This window comes from Zophobas morio, unplaced genomic scaffold (assembly GCF_036711695.1).
Source record: "Zophobas morio isolate AGI-343-1 ecotype UQ-CSIRO unplaced genomic scaffold, CSIRO_AGI_Zmor_V1 ptg000011l, whole genome shotgun sequence".
NCBI classification, from domain to species: Eukaryota; Metazoa; Arthropoda; class Insecta; order Coleoptera; family Tenebrionidae; genus Zophobas; species Zophobas morio.
The window spans coordinates 9,480,864-9,495,242 of NW_026972116.1; the positions used below are offsets into that span (position 1 = coordinate 9,480,864).

The 14,379-nt window shown below is 32.7% G+C and overlaps 1 protein-coding gene and 1 non-coding gene across 4 annotated transcripts in view; both read right to left on the reverse strand.

Moving 5' to 3' along the window:
* LOC135126861 (uncharacterized) overlaps positions 1-14,379 on the reverse strand; it is a 251,789-nt gene that overhangs the window by 230,533 nt on the left and 6,877 nt on the right. The window lies entirely within an intron of this gene.
* Positions 8,099-8,178, reverse strand: Trnal-uag (transfer RNA leucine (anticodon UAG)). Its single transcript has one exon. It is a non-coding gene; the product is annotated as a tRNA-Leu (tRNA).

Below are 14,379 nucleotides of genomic sequence, written 5' to 3' on the forward strand. Positions count from 1 at the left end.
GTTAAAGAAAAGCCTGGAAGCTGAAGTTGCGATGGGCAATCCAGAAAGACCTCGGCTGTGGAACTAGAAGGGAAGTATGGCTTTAAATAGGGACCACCTTTGGGAAAGGGGATATTCAGCCAATTCAGTCAACGAGTCGAGTCCAGCGAGTGTCGCGAAAATCCAGACAAGTTGGGCCGGAATTATTTTGTACATAATCGCTGTGTAATTAGTCGTGTAAATTTGAATTATTACTAAGAAATAAATTGTTGAGTTTAACCTACGCAATAATTCAGAATTGCCAACCCAAAAATTTACTGCAATCTTTAATAGTCATCCAGTGTTTTTAACTTACAGGGGTTGTCATAAAATAAATAATGTTTAGCAAAATCTAATTTTATAATTTTTCAAAGAAACGGGATTTGTTTGGCTGAAGTACAGTCCAACAAATCGACGTATTTAAAATACATTGGAACAGAACCTGTATTTAGTAGAATTTTTACACAACTAAACGTTTCAAGTAATGACAAAAATATGCAAGTTATTTTTAGAGAACTTCCCTTGCCCGAGCGCCACAACCGAAGAGAAATAAATTAACTTTATTACAACAACATTAGTGCTTTATTCAAAACTCAAATTTATATATTTACTATTTTAAAATGAACTCATCATTTTTTTTTAACCAAATGAATAAAAAACTCTAGCGACAGTTCTATAGTAGTTAATTAAATGTTGGCATTTTTTTTGATGATCCAGACTTTAATTTTTCTTAGAACGACCAGTACATGTAAAGTTAAAAACACCAGTAGTCCATTAAACCACACGCAAATGGGCATATTAAGCTCCAGATAAACACTGAAGGGATCAAAGCTGAAAATTACTTACGATAAGAGATCACTCAATGTTGCTATAAAAAAATGTCTGGAGCATAAAGAGTCTAAAGAAAGACTTGTTACCGAAAAATGTTGTGGAAATATAATGAATGGCTTGTATAACTAATTTGTTGAAACAATTTTTTCAGAAAAAGCAATGTCTGACATTTCTAAAATTTCATGCTCCATAAGTGACTTCCTTTTCAGACAGTCAGTAAGTATACTCAAACTAGAGATGAATTAAACTACGCTGCACAATTCAAGCAAGATTTTCCAAACAATAGTTTGAGATGACGCTATCAGTTTTTTAGAGCGGATAAATGAACATTTTACCATCTTCATTACATCCTCAAAGTTCACAAAGTGATCGGCTCAATTCTAATACATTTCCAATAAAGAGACGACAGACTGACAAAAAGACTGAAACGAGAAACCTGTTCAATTCTGCGAGCTGTGAAGCGCTAAGCAAACATGAAATTAGACGCAAAATTATCAAAAACGGGCCAGCATGAGTCTGCTAACGTATGTGTATATAGCATTTTTTTTTCAATCGCGACAATCAAAAAGATTTCCTGCACTGAAACGAGGCGCAAATGATAACAAAGCGGTTTTAATGCCAATTTCTGCTTGTATTCCGCATATTCACACGGCAACCTTTTATTCTTCTCCGCAATTAACTCTCCGGAAAAAATTTGTCCCCTAATTAAATAAACAGTAATTCAGCTAAATTCCGCTTTAAATAATAAACATGTAGCCTTTATCTTTCAACTGGACGTTCCTGCAGTCCGATGAAACGTACGGAATAAAACAACGGAAACAAGGTATCGCTGGCTCATGTAGCAGGACGAGAAGAGAAGGGCATCATAACAGCGTAAAATAAATTTACGGTTTATTCCCGGAAAATGAATGGCCCATTTCATGTGTCAGCCTTTGTTATCATCAGCCAAAGTACAAGGCCCATTTTTGACGGCGTTTGCTTGTTCAAGGACACACAGTGTCGCGATAAATCACGATTAATTTAATTAAAGACGAATCGAGTTTCGGTGTGTCGCAGGAATGGAGACGATCCTTTGCGTGTAAGTTATTCTCGTTTCGTGTTTTATTTGACGGTACTGGAAAGTTATTGCCTTCTTCGCCGCAGAATGTCATCCTGGATCTTGTACACATGGCAGATCGAACAGAAAGTAGAGCTTCCGGAAGAGCAGGGTTTTCGGAATTCATAAAGTGGGATCAAGTGTATTAAATTTTGCGAAGATAAAAGGGAATTTTTAAGAGCACTGTCATGGTGGATGACGAGGCATGTTATTCTCGGATTTGAAATGGAAATCAAGAGGAAAGGACTAGTTTTACTGCCTGATTGTTTCTTAACTGTATATTTTACCTTCTGCAAAATAAATAAAATTTTTTCATAACGATTTATCGGTTCAAAGAACATCCTTTACCGTGTGTAGCCTTCCCTTGGATTTTGTGATTTTTATTTTAAAATCCACATTTTTCGATTATTATACATGAAAAGTAACGCTATGCCTAATAATATGCCTTCGATAATTTGCAATAGAGGTAATATAAAATCATGGTTACCAAACGAATATGAAGTTCTAGGTGTGTAATCTATTACTTCAAAATTTGTTTAAAATCACTGTTAGTAAATGGTTTTTGTACAATGCAAACATATTTACAGCCGAAAAATGATGGAGCAATAAGGCTAAAAAATATATGTGGTGGTAAAGAAGGAAAAACAAAAAAGAAACATCTAGTTAAAAAATTATCACATATCTATAGTCAACATGCATCGATGTAGTTAATTATAATTCTCTTTACTTTTGAGGGAAATATATTAAAAATTGTTTGTTTAATTTTTTGTTACTTTGAAAGGGATTTTTTATTGTTATTAATATAAAAATGTACACCGATTAAAATTTTTCAACCAGGAAAATGGTGCCATGTTACTTACTTCACTCAAAAACAATATATTAGAAAATATTGTAATTTTTGAAAATAAAATGTAACAAAAGATAAACGGCCACAAATCGAGCGGTAGATATTAAAAATTAAGTATTAGAGATTTCTGCTACACACGGAGTGAATCATGTACCCTGTATATATCCCAAAGATCTAGGAGCAGAAGACTAGTCACTCTGCGTAAATTACAAAAAAAAAAATTCTTTAAGATCGTCTAATAGATCTCACCCACTTAATTTGAAACTACTTTCTAATGTACAAGGTGTCTATTTGAAAGTTATAAACTATATTGGGATATTTTTATACACAAAAATAATATCAAAACACAAAGGTATTTTGATTAGCAGTTGTCAACATATTTGTAATTTATGTAAAAACGCTCAGTATTAAAACTTCTCAACTTCGCCACATTTGGAGATGAACATGATAAAATTTTGCATCAATGTTTTAGTTACACTATCTTGACAAACATATACAAAAATTAGAAATATGTTAACATATTTTTATACAATGGTTAAATTTGGAACTTGTCAGTCAGTTTGTCTCAATTTTTTTCCGCAACATTTTTAAACTTGTCACGCAAAAGAGTGACAAAACAATTACAAGGTGCCTTTTACTAAAATTATTTTCAACTACTCAGAATGTTCTGTTTTTAAGGCGTAATACATGTACAACTTTGTTTTTTTTTTAATATTTATTTTTCAATTACCCTATATAAATATTGTTATATATTCTGTTCATTAATTAAATTATTTTAAGTTTCATTAATTTTTTTTACCAATAGAGGGATTCCCAAAAAAATGGTTATATAGTCAACTAAATTTCTTGAAAACATCCTTTCAAGAGGTGTGCTACTTTATTTTGGCCGCCACTGTATTTTTAAAATCTAGCTAACAGTATTTTATGGAGAGATAAACAGATAAATAAAGGTACGCGCTTCATTGTGATATAAATAAAATTAGGTTAAAATACAAGAGTGTTTATAAAAAAGTTTAAATTTTCCCAATTTTCAAATATCGATGTTCCACCTTGTATTTTATTACGGCATCTTATTTTGTTTTTATTTTTGTTCTCTTTCTCTTTTCTATTTTCTATTATATTTTCTACATTTAAAGTTGATAGTCATTCAGATTTTTTACTTTTAGAGGGCACACAAGCACAGTGAAAGAAAGAAAAAAAAATAGAGTAAGATGCAATAATAAAATACAGGGTACTTTGAAAAAACTGAAATATCGATATTTGAAAATTAAATGTATTTCAAACACCTACTTATATTAAAATTCTATCTGGCGTATCTCTGTTTATCTTTCCATGAAATATTGCATCACAGATCTTAAAAATAACGTCCCTGCGATTTTTTGTGAACCCTACTAAAAAAATTCAAGAAAATTAGAATTCAAGAAAGTTAGATGTGGCAACGTCGCAACGGAATTTCCAAAGTAAACTCTGATTATAAAGATTAGGAAGATCATAATCATAAGATAAGTTGTGTGTTATACCCCGAAAACAAAACATGTATAGTCAAAAATAATTTTAGTGTATGCTTCTAAACTAAGGAAGTATTGTAATCGAGTCCATCGAACGACTGGCTAATTTTATGATTTCTTGACGTTTCGTAATCCCTAGACTAAGAAAAAATAGGTCCCCGTTTCCGTTTGTCCATATCTGTCTGTTTGTCTGTCTGTCTGCCGTCTGTCCGGATTCGTTTTCTCCAATAATTAATAAAATATCGAGGACCGTGTGCTTAGTGACTCACTCTGTATATTGATGAAAACCGGATGAGTAATTTTGAGCAAAGTTGCAAACCTCCATCTTTCAAAATGGTGAAGCTACGATTTTTTAAATATCATTACGATATGTTTTTCCATATCTTGCAAACTCCTATCTGGTACCGTCTGTTTTTCATTTTTCCACAAATAACGAAAATCTGAAAAACTGTAGAGAATTTTCCTTTAAAAAATACAACTCTAATGTGTAACCTTTAAATGAGCGCCTGGCATATTTAAAAATAATTGTACATTGTATCCCTAAATGAGTCCCACTAGACTACGTAAAAGAATTTTTACTTTCCGAGCGTATGCTAAGAAAGAATTATAATATACATCCGAGGAGTGAGTACTTTCAAGTTTTCTCAGTCTTATGACCCTTAGAGTACAAAACAATATGTAGCAGTTTCCATATGTCTGTCGTCTGTCGTCTGTGTCGATTTTTATTAGGCAGATAATCCCCGAAACTACCAGACCGATTGTTGTCAAATTTTATATACATTGGAAAATCGTGTACATGGTAAAACGCTAACCACAATTTGTCTGTCTAATCATCCCCACCAACAATTTGATAGCGTTCCCTCATTATTTTACGTAGTAAAAATTTTATTTTACTACACTCATGTACTCGTGGTTTATGAATTTTGATTTTTCTCAAAATTACTTTACCTTCACGTGGCCGATATCTCGCTTCTGCATAAAATTCTTTGTAGCAGGTGGTTTATTTTGCAGTGACCAGTATTATCTATATTTTTACTTCCCAAGCGTAAGCTAAGGAAATATTATAATAGGGTCCAACGGGCGACTAGCTATTTTCATGTTTTCTCAACGTTAATTAGATAATCTCCGAAGCTACTGAGCGTTTCTTGTCAAATTTTGTATGCAACTGAGGAATTTAGATGGTGAAACGTTAATCAAAATTTGTAAAATCATTCCCACCAACAATTTTTGACGTCAGAGCAACATTTTTCAGAGTAAGAAATATTTGTATTTTATAAAATAGACTACTCCTCTACATACTTGTGGTCTATGAATCCACCTTTATTTTGTTTATTATTATTACATTGTTTAATTCTTCCGCTACTTTAGATACATAATTGAAAGTCAGGCAAACGAGTCACATGAAGTAGAGAACCGAGCGCCCACTTTGAAAATGAAATACCCGGGTTCGAACTCGATGCTCGGCATTAGCAATTTTTTTATTGATCAGATTAAGAACGATTCATCCATTTTCTCGGAAATCTAGAAAAATACAGTAATGTTATGCCTGCCTATATTTAATAATAATAAAATAATAATTACCATAATAACGCTACTCACCCAAATAATATTTAGACTGTTTGGGAAGACAACTCAACCAAATTTCACTTTTTTTGCTAGGCTTTGATCTACTGCCGCTGATGCTCGGTACCTTTAGGTGCTTAGTAGCCGAATTCGTTCGGAGTATAAACACAAACAGTCGAAGTTAAGCAGGTACAGCTTTGAAATTCAAAACAAATTGGTAATAAGATAATAAGTAATCAAAAAGATAGAAGATAACCAAACATGTGTATTTACTGAATACATACTTTAAAAATAGGTTATCTTAATAAATGGTTGCTATAAGCCCCTTGGACTTCTTTATTTCAACTAAAAGTTTCCGTTTAATTAAGTTACCGAGTGTATCAAGAACTAACCAAACTGATTTATTTTCTTTTTTAACGATGATTTTTTAACATTTCAAGGTCACAATGTATCCCTATCAGACCAATCAACGTCATTTAATTACCCATCCATATATTTTAAATTTCACAGGTGTACTTCCAACAGTTCCAAAATTAAAAGAAAAGGGATGGCAAAATTATAATCGCACTGTATATTCAAGCAATTATAGATGCAGTACAGTATTCGCGATATTCAAGTAGGAAGGAAAAACCAACGGATAATGATCAAATTTCTTCTACTTTTCAAAAATGGAAAAACAATTATAAGCATAATTCTGTTTGCCTCCCCAGTCACCAAAGTTTACAAAAAATTCCAAAGGACTCACTCGTTAAGAAAATGCATTACAATTCGTATAAATAAGACCGACGCAAAAATCGGAAATATATCAAATCCCCTATAAATGTTGTGACAAAAAATAAGGTGCCATCAATAAAAGACATCCTCAAGTAAGCTCTGCACGAGCAAGCTGTTTTTCCCACAGTGTAATAACAACCAAGAATGGAAAGACGAGAAAAATATCAAAGTCAACTACAAGCCGGTTTTTGTTGATTGCACGATAATCAGTAATAAGTATGGTGAAAATTTATTACAGTTAAAAAATCAAGTGTTGTTGAAATTGTTTTTTAAAGTGGTACAGAATTGACCAAGATTTTTTAAAATTAGTTAGAAAGACTGACAAATGTAGATGCGTGTGTGTTAAAATAATGATACTGTGTTGAAGCCTGTTATTCCCTTCTCTTGCTCGAAATTCAGTTATTTTGTTAGGTACTGTAACAAGTGCATCAAGTGATCTAACATCCATGTAATAAATTTCCAATACATGATAATGACAATTGAAAGTGAAAATAAAATTTAAATAACTTTAAATTTGAGAAGCCAAAATAAGAAAAATAACAACTTGAAATTAAATGGCATTCTGAGAACAAATTAAACGCTGTTGGTTTTTTACGCCATTTTACAATGAAGGAAAACTTTTATTGTTTATAATTACAAAATATCTACTCAATTAATACAGCCATTGTAAAATGACAAATAGATATTTCAGTATAGTTAACATGAAATCTATTATAAATCGCAAATTTATATTTCATTTCCTATACATCGCCCCATGGCCTTAACCTGTTGTAATCAGATTATGCATTCTTCGAATTGACTGGCTCAAAATGAGTGTATTAATTTTGCGACAAAATTACTAATTTTGTAATAAAAAGCCATCACCGATCTCCAAATTTATATACCTTACGTAAACAATGTCAAGACCAGCATTAATTAAAATTTCTTACCCACTCTCAAAAATTCAGAAATAAACTCTCCTAAATGAGAGCGCCGTTCAAATTTCCGGACATTCAATTCCAACGACTAATTTCCCGCCGTGATCGTTTTTCTAATACCCTTCAAACTGCCGTCTCCCTGGAAAATTTACCATTCTAATAAATTTCCGGTGCAGAACAACTCCTTTCCACTCGTTATCGCAACGGTTGTGTTCTGACCATGTAAGTTGATAACTCTGATAAGAATAAGGGCCAAACGCAGTTAGGCTGCTGTTGTGGACCTACAGGGGGTGAGTTTACCCCAGCGACTTTCACCCCTCTCTGCTGACACACCGTCCTTGTACAGCTTCACATAAATTTCATTATAACGCGCTGTTATGCCAACAAAGTGCGTGATTTAGGTCTTAGATTTGACGTTTAATTTCATGTCCGAATGGCTCGATTTTGTATACGAACGTTTAGCTTCATAAAATTCGCTTCGGTGATTTGTGAATATTGATTAATGGGGTCGATATTAGGAAAAAAAAAGAAAAAAAAGTGTTCGTGACAGCGGTGGGATTCGAACCCACGCCCTTTCGGACTGGTGCCTAAAACCAGCGCCTTAGACCGCTCGGCCACGCTGCCTTGGTAAAAACCTGCGCGCTATGTTGTTTTCAAGGAGAGTGGATTGATTTAAACGTTTAATCTTATCTTTTAAAGATATAAAGTGTTTTAATCGATTTCCAATATTATAATTAAAATATGTATAATTACATTCCTGTTTTAAATTTACTAAAAAACGAGTTTTCTCTTCCAGAACGTAAGTTGGTAACGTAAGAAAAATCCAGTTGAAAAACGGCTAATTTAATGTTTTTTTTCGTTTGTCTTTCGCCTTTCTGGCTGTTGTCTGCTGCCTATCTGTTTTTTAATTATCCTAGAAACTACAACCCCAATCATTGTAAAATGTTATTTTAGCGATTATCGTGTAGGTATATGACAAAATGTAAACCAACATTTTTCGTTTATCCACACTGAAATTTTTTTAATGACATGCTTCTATACATGGAGTTTTTTTTTTATTCTAGTCTTATTATTTAGAGTTGTTCATAAAGCACGTCCCCAAAAAAATCATAAATGAAAAAATTATTTTTTTTTATTAAATCAATCTAATAATTTCGAAATTTTGAAAATATAGTAATAATCATAGTTAGTATTATATATTTTTCCGACAAAGTAATGGATGACAACGTTACAAATACACCCATATTTTTATATTAACGTATAGGTGACATTCCCACAAACAAATTTTGTAATTTATCAAAAAACGCACTTAAATGACTGTACTTCAGGGGCGAGAGAAGTTCTATTTAATTAACTTTAGAACAATTTTTTCAGTTTTACAAAACAATATGCTTTAGTTTGTAAAATACAGTACCTTACAATTACAGTTTCTATATTTTATCGTCTATTTCTTGAAAAAAAAAAATTTGTTCGTTCTACTTATCTCAGATAAAATATCAGAAGGAAGGATCTGGAACACACATGCACAATGAACTGAGTATGAACTTGTAATTGAGTCAACAGGGGACTGGCTACTTTCAAATTTTCTCGATGTGTCATGAACCCAAGAGTACGAAAAAATGGGTCGTCCGTTTCACCTGTCTGTCTGCATGTCTGTCTATCTGTCTGTCTGCCGTCTGTCCGGATTTTTATTAAGAGAGATAATAATCCACGAAACTTACTATCGCACCGATTGGTGTAAAATTTTATATGTATGTTAGTAATTTTGTGTAGGTGGTAAAACGCTAACCAAAATTTGTCTAATCATCCCTCCCACCAATCTGATAACATCCCCTTAAATTTTTCATATTAAATAGGATTTAAATTTTATAAAATAATATACTTCTGGATTGTAATTTGCCTCCAGATTTTCCCCGAGGCATCCAAATTTTCGCAAAAAAAAACTAAATTGTATTGCAACCTTGTCTACGAGTATAAGCGATGTTGCTAGGGGGTAGCACTTAGCAGTATATTATGTATCCTACTTGCTTTCAACCATGTAACGCGAAAATATCGGACGTTCGGATGTGTTTTTCTGCTTCTACTGTTATCTATATTTTGGTGTGCTTAATTAATTAATTAGTACTCTCCCCTGTGTTAGGGAGACAAAATTAATTAAATTGCAATCTCTTTTAATATAAATGCATACTTTGCTGCCGACACCGATACGACATAAACGTGGTAATGGTTGAATTCTGAAGTGTAAATATAAACAGTCGACATTAAACAAGTATTGGAATTAAGAATACATTTTTCCCGTTGTTATCTGCTTTAAATATATTTCACATTGTCCGCTTTGTGCGGACTTGAATTTGCGCCATTTAAGCGAGGGAAGTTCTGTCGAAATATCGTCCGTCTCCCTGCTCTAAAAATTTGAAATTAAAGAATTAAAGATCTAAAAAGTGGCAGAGAAATTACTACGAACGAAATTAGAGAATTAGAGGAGAGTGGTTAGCAGGAGAAGTAAAAATGGGAGGTGTAGATGTAGATTAACAAAGGAAAATAGCAAGTATTAACCAATCGAGATACAACCCAAGCTACATAAGCACTGTAGCAAAGGATCGCCTAGATACTTGGAGAGAAAAAGCAAGAAAGAAAACAAGATAATGTCGAGATTCCGATATGTTCTAGTTGAATGAAAACGTTAGCCTGTATAAATTGCGTATGGAAGAGCGAGGAACTTTAGAACACTTACTGAAAGAATGACGGGGTTGAAAGAGAGTGAGAAAGATAAAAGAAAAATTTTGGATGAAGATAACAGAGGCGAGGAGAAAAAGAGAAGCAAGGAAAAGGGTCTGCATAGGTTAGGATAAAATGCCATAATAAATACTATATATACTTATTTATTTTATTGTGACTGCAGTAAAGCAAAATAAAAACAATTTTCTTCTTATTATCCCATTTATTGCTTTGCTAATAATTTCAAAATTCCGATTTTACAAAAATTCCTCTATTCAAAAAACCAAAGAGCGAAAATCAAAATTACTTCACCAACAATTGGTCTAAGGTTACTTAGATAGAAATTTTCTCGCCCCTGAACTACAGTCGAAAAAATTCAGCGTCTTCGAAAAATTATAAAATTTAATTTTGCAAATTTTATTTTACTTCCCGAGGGTAAACTATGGGTCCATTCAACGATTCATGTTTTATTAACGTTTCATGACTCCTAGAGTACGAAACGGTAGGTCACCCGTTTCTATCTCGATTTTTATTACACAAATAGTCTCAGAATATCGAACCAATAAATAATTGTTATCAAATTTTATATGGCGTGATTTATGAATGCGCCTTGATTTTTAATCACAATTACTTCGACAGTGGCCGCGTGATTTTGATCCGATTCTCGGCGACATTTTTTTTAAGACATAGAATTTGTGTGAAGTTTAACTGGTGCGAGGAAAGACCTATCTAAATAACTTTAGACCATTTTTTTTTATAATTTTGAAGTGATGATCAAACAAATTCTGGTTAACCTTTTATTATAACCACGTATTCCTAACATACATATAATAGTTCACAAGAATCAGTCCTCTAGTTTGAAGATATATATGTCTAATAAAATATTGACACAGACGGCAGACGACAAATCGATGGCAGACAGACAGAGACGGGATACTTATTTTTTCCATACTCTAGAGGTTATGAAACGTTGGGAAAACATGAAAGTAGCCATTCGCCGGATGGACCCTACTTTAAAAAGTGAACAAACAATGCCACCTTTAAAACACGTTGTCTGTAAGTATGAAAATTGAGTTAATGTTCAGATAATAATATTAGGATCTAAATTGTTGATTTTTTACACAGGTAGATATTTAATTGTATCTATAACATTTTTGTCATAACAATCCGAAGACTATAACATACATATACTTTTCAAGGATTTACAAAGATAGCATCTGTTCTACCTCAAATGCACGTACGTAACGCTAGTTTATGTAGAAGAATGTCAGTTTTTGATCTAGAACTAGAGCTAGAGTAACAAATTATTTGATTATTAAACAGGTAGTACCAAGCAAACATTAATTATAGGCACCATACATATCCTCTATTTGCCACATATAATATGTGTGATGCACAAACCCATTTAACTAGATACACATACGAAAACATCAAAATAATTATTTCACTTTGTACATTTAGTATCAAATATAATTTCTGCTTTATTAGAGAAAATAGCTCTCTAAATTTATGGTCATAGTTTTGAATGGAAATTTGTTGTAGTTAGTTTCCCAAATGTAGTGGAATTAAAGCAAACTGAAAAATAAGAGGGGGAACGATATACGCATATCACCGCTTTACCGCTCACCAGATTTGATAAAATGGTTGTTATGGGGTGTTCTATTCCAGAATACGCAAAAAATATCTGCGCTGTAAAACACCCGATTAAAAACACAATGGTTTTGTTTAACAACCGGAACCGAACGGCAATTGTTTGATTAGGAAGCGAATTAAAACGGAAACTGCAGCAGACTCTGAATAATGAAACTTGAAATGACTTCTGTGTTAAAACCTCAACGGTGCAATAACGTTAAAGTTGAGCAATTAAATGAAAATCAATTGCAGCCGTAAGTACACTTAGGGATCAACTTTACATCTTTATAGGAGGCCTATAACATGCAAAGAGTCTATAAAAGAAGAGTTAGGGCTTTCTGAAATACACGGAAAGACATATGTCAAAGGCAAATTTGTTGCGATGCATAGTTTCAGCGATAATAGTTTGTTTGATGATAAACTACAGTGACGATAATTCGACCAACTTCTAAACAAACTTCCCAGTTCATGTTCTAATGAAGACACGCTCGATTTTTGCCGACACTTACTTATACCTAAATAATACATACGTAATTAAAAAAAAATACTTGACGTTAAAACAAAAGAAATAGAACAAAAAGGAATGTAGTCACACTAAACCAGCATAAAACTAGATTAATACGTTAGAACCTAAATAAAACAAATCGATACACTAATGTTCTCCACTTTATTGACAACGTTTCTGTATAGAATTCAGACTGTGTTGCTTTATTTAAAGTATACTTTCATGTAACTACACACAAAGTTGTCGCTCTAACCACTGTCACGTGCTCCACGACTTGTCCAACGTTGCAATTAACAATATTACTTGCAAAGCCGGCAATTTATCAAAGTGATCCAGCCCGAAAGCTCATGACGTCATATTAATCACAGGAAATAAAATATTAGCGCAGTGGGACGATGGGTATCGAAGGAAATTTTACTGAAACAAATATGTTTCCTACTACAAAAACAAAAGCATCGCACTGCTGTCAAAACGTATGATTGATTAACTGTATAATGGCTCATATGTTTAACCTGGTCAAAGAAGTTGTTATATGGGAAGGTCAAAAAATGATTGAAGGCTCGTCCGAAAAAAAAAGGAATTATCATACTAGTGAATGATGCAGGACCCTTGTCATACTGGCTAGATTCTTGAGGATTTTCGACTTTCAGCATTGGCTGAATTTACATAAGTGTTGTGGCGAGGAAATGCCGTCGGAAGCGAAAGTTTTGGAATGTTTTTATGCTGTTAGATGTTCGCAAGTATTTCAAGTATACACTCTAAGAAGCCGGATTAAAAGATTTTTTTTAAATTGTTTGAAGTGAATATTGATCTTCGCAGATATACACTGAGTTTGTCTGCGCACGTAATTATAATTTAATATCGAACCGAAGAAAATTGCAACTGCAATCAATAAGGCAGAAATTTGAGTTATGAACTAACTAAAAATATTGCTTAAAATAATGCATGTGCTTTCATTAAAATTTACAGGAGCGTGGAGTAAATTTGTTGGAAGCAAACTTACAAGAACGACTTTCGGGAGTTCCGTGTAAATATATTGTTATTTATTCTTCCGTGTTTACTTAAAATTTATTAGTCTACGATAAAGTACATTAAAATTTATATGAAGCAAAAGTATTTTATCATACACTTTACTTCCATGTTATTTTTAAAATACTGTAAATTTTTAAATAAGTTGTACATTTACAACATTTAAGTATAAAAAATTTAGTGATACAATCAAATAAAAAAATATGTATAGATAACATAAATTCAACCACATATGGAAAATCCCAAAACAAAACTGCTATAATAGCATAACGCTGCCAAACACATCGTGTAGCGCTGATTATTTTGTTTCTTTTATCAGAAACCCAAATTTGCTTGAATTCACCATCAAATTGAAACCAAATTGTCTGCGTTTGAAAGTTTTGTTGACCATTCTGCGCTGCAAATGTTAAAATATCATGCCATCACCGCGTTTTGAGGTTTTAACATTCAAACATGCTTCGATCGTATTTACGTCAATTAAATTTAAACACGTCGACAACAGGATATTCATACAAAAGACTGTTAACTGAAGCTTTTTCTCTATTGCTATATTGTTCTATAAAATATCCCTCCTTGACGAAGAGGTAACTGATAAAATGCGATATTAGGTAAATGTGTACTGCGAATTCTTTCCTATTAAAAACTTTTCGATATGAAATGCGCCTAACTTTTAATAGGTAGTCACACCAATTTAAACATTCTCGTTTAAGTTTTAAATTGATTGTTCACTGCAGGTATTTCAGAAACAACTGAGCAATTACGGAAATCCGTAACATAAACAACGAAGAAAGCTTTAAATAAAACAGTTTTCAACCCAACCGAAGTATGAATTGAAAACATTTGCTTTAATTGCACTGTGTGTTAATTTAAAAGTTAAAACTTCTTTCTGCAAAACTTTATATCATACGAACAAACAAAATGCTTTGCCACAATTTTTTCCC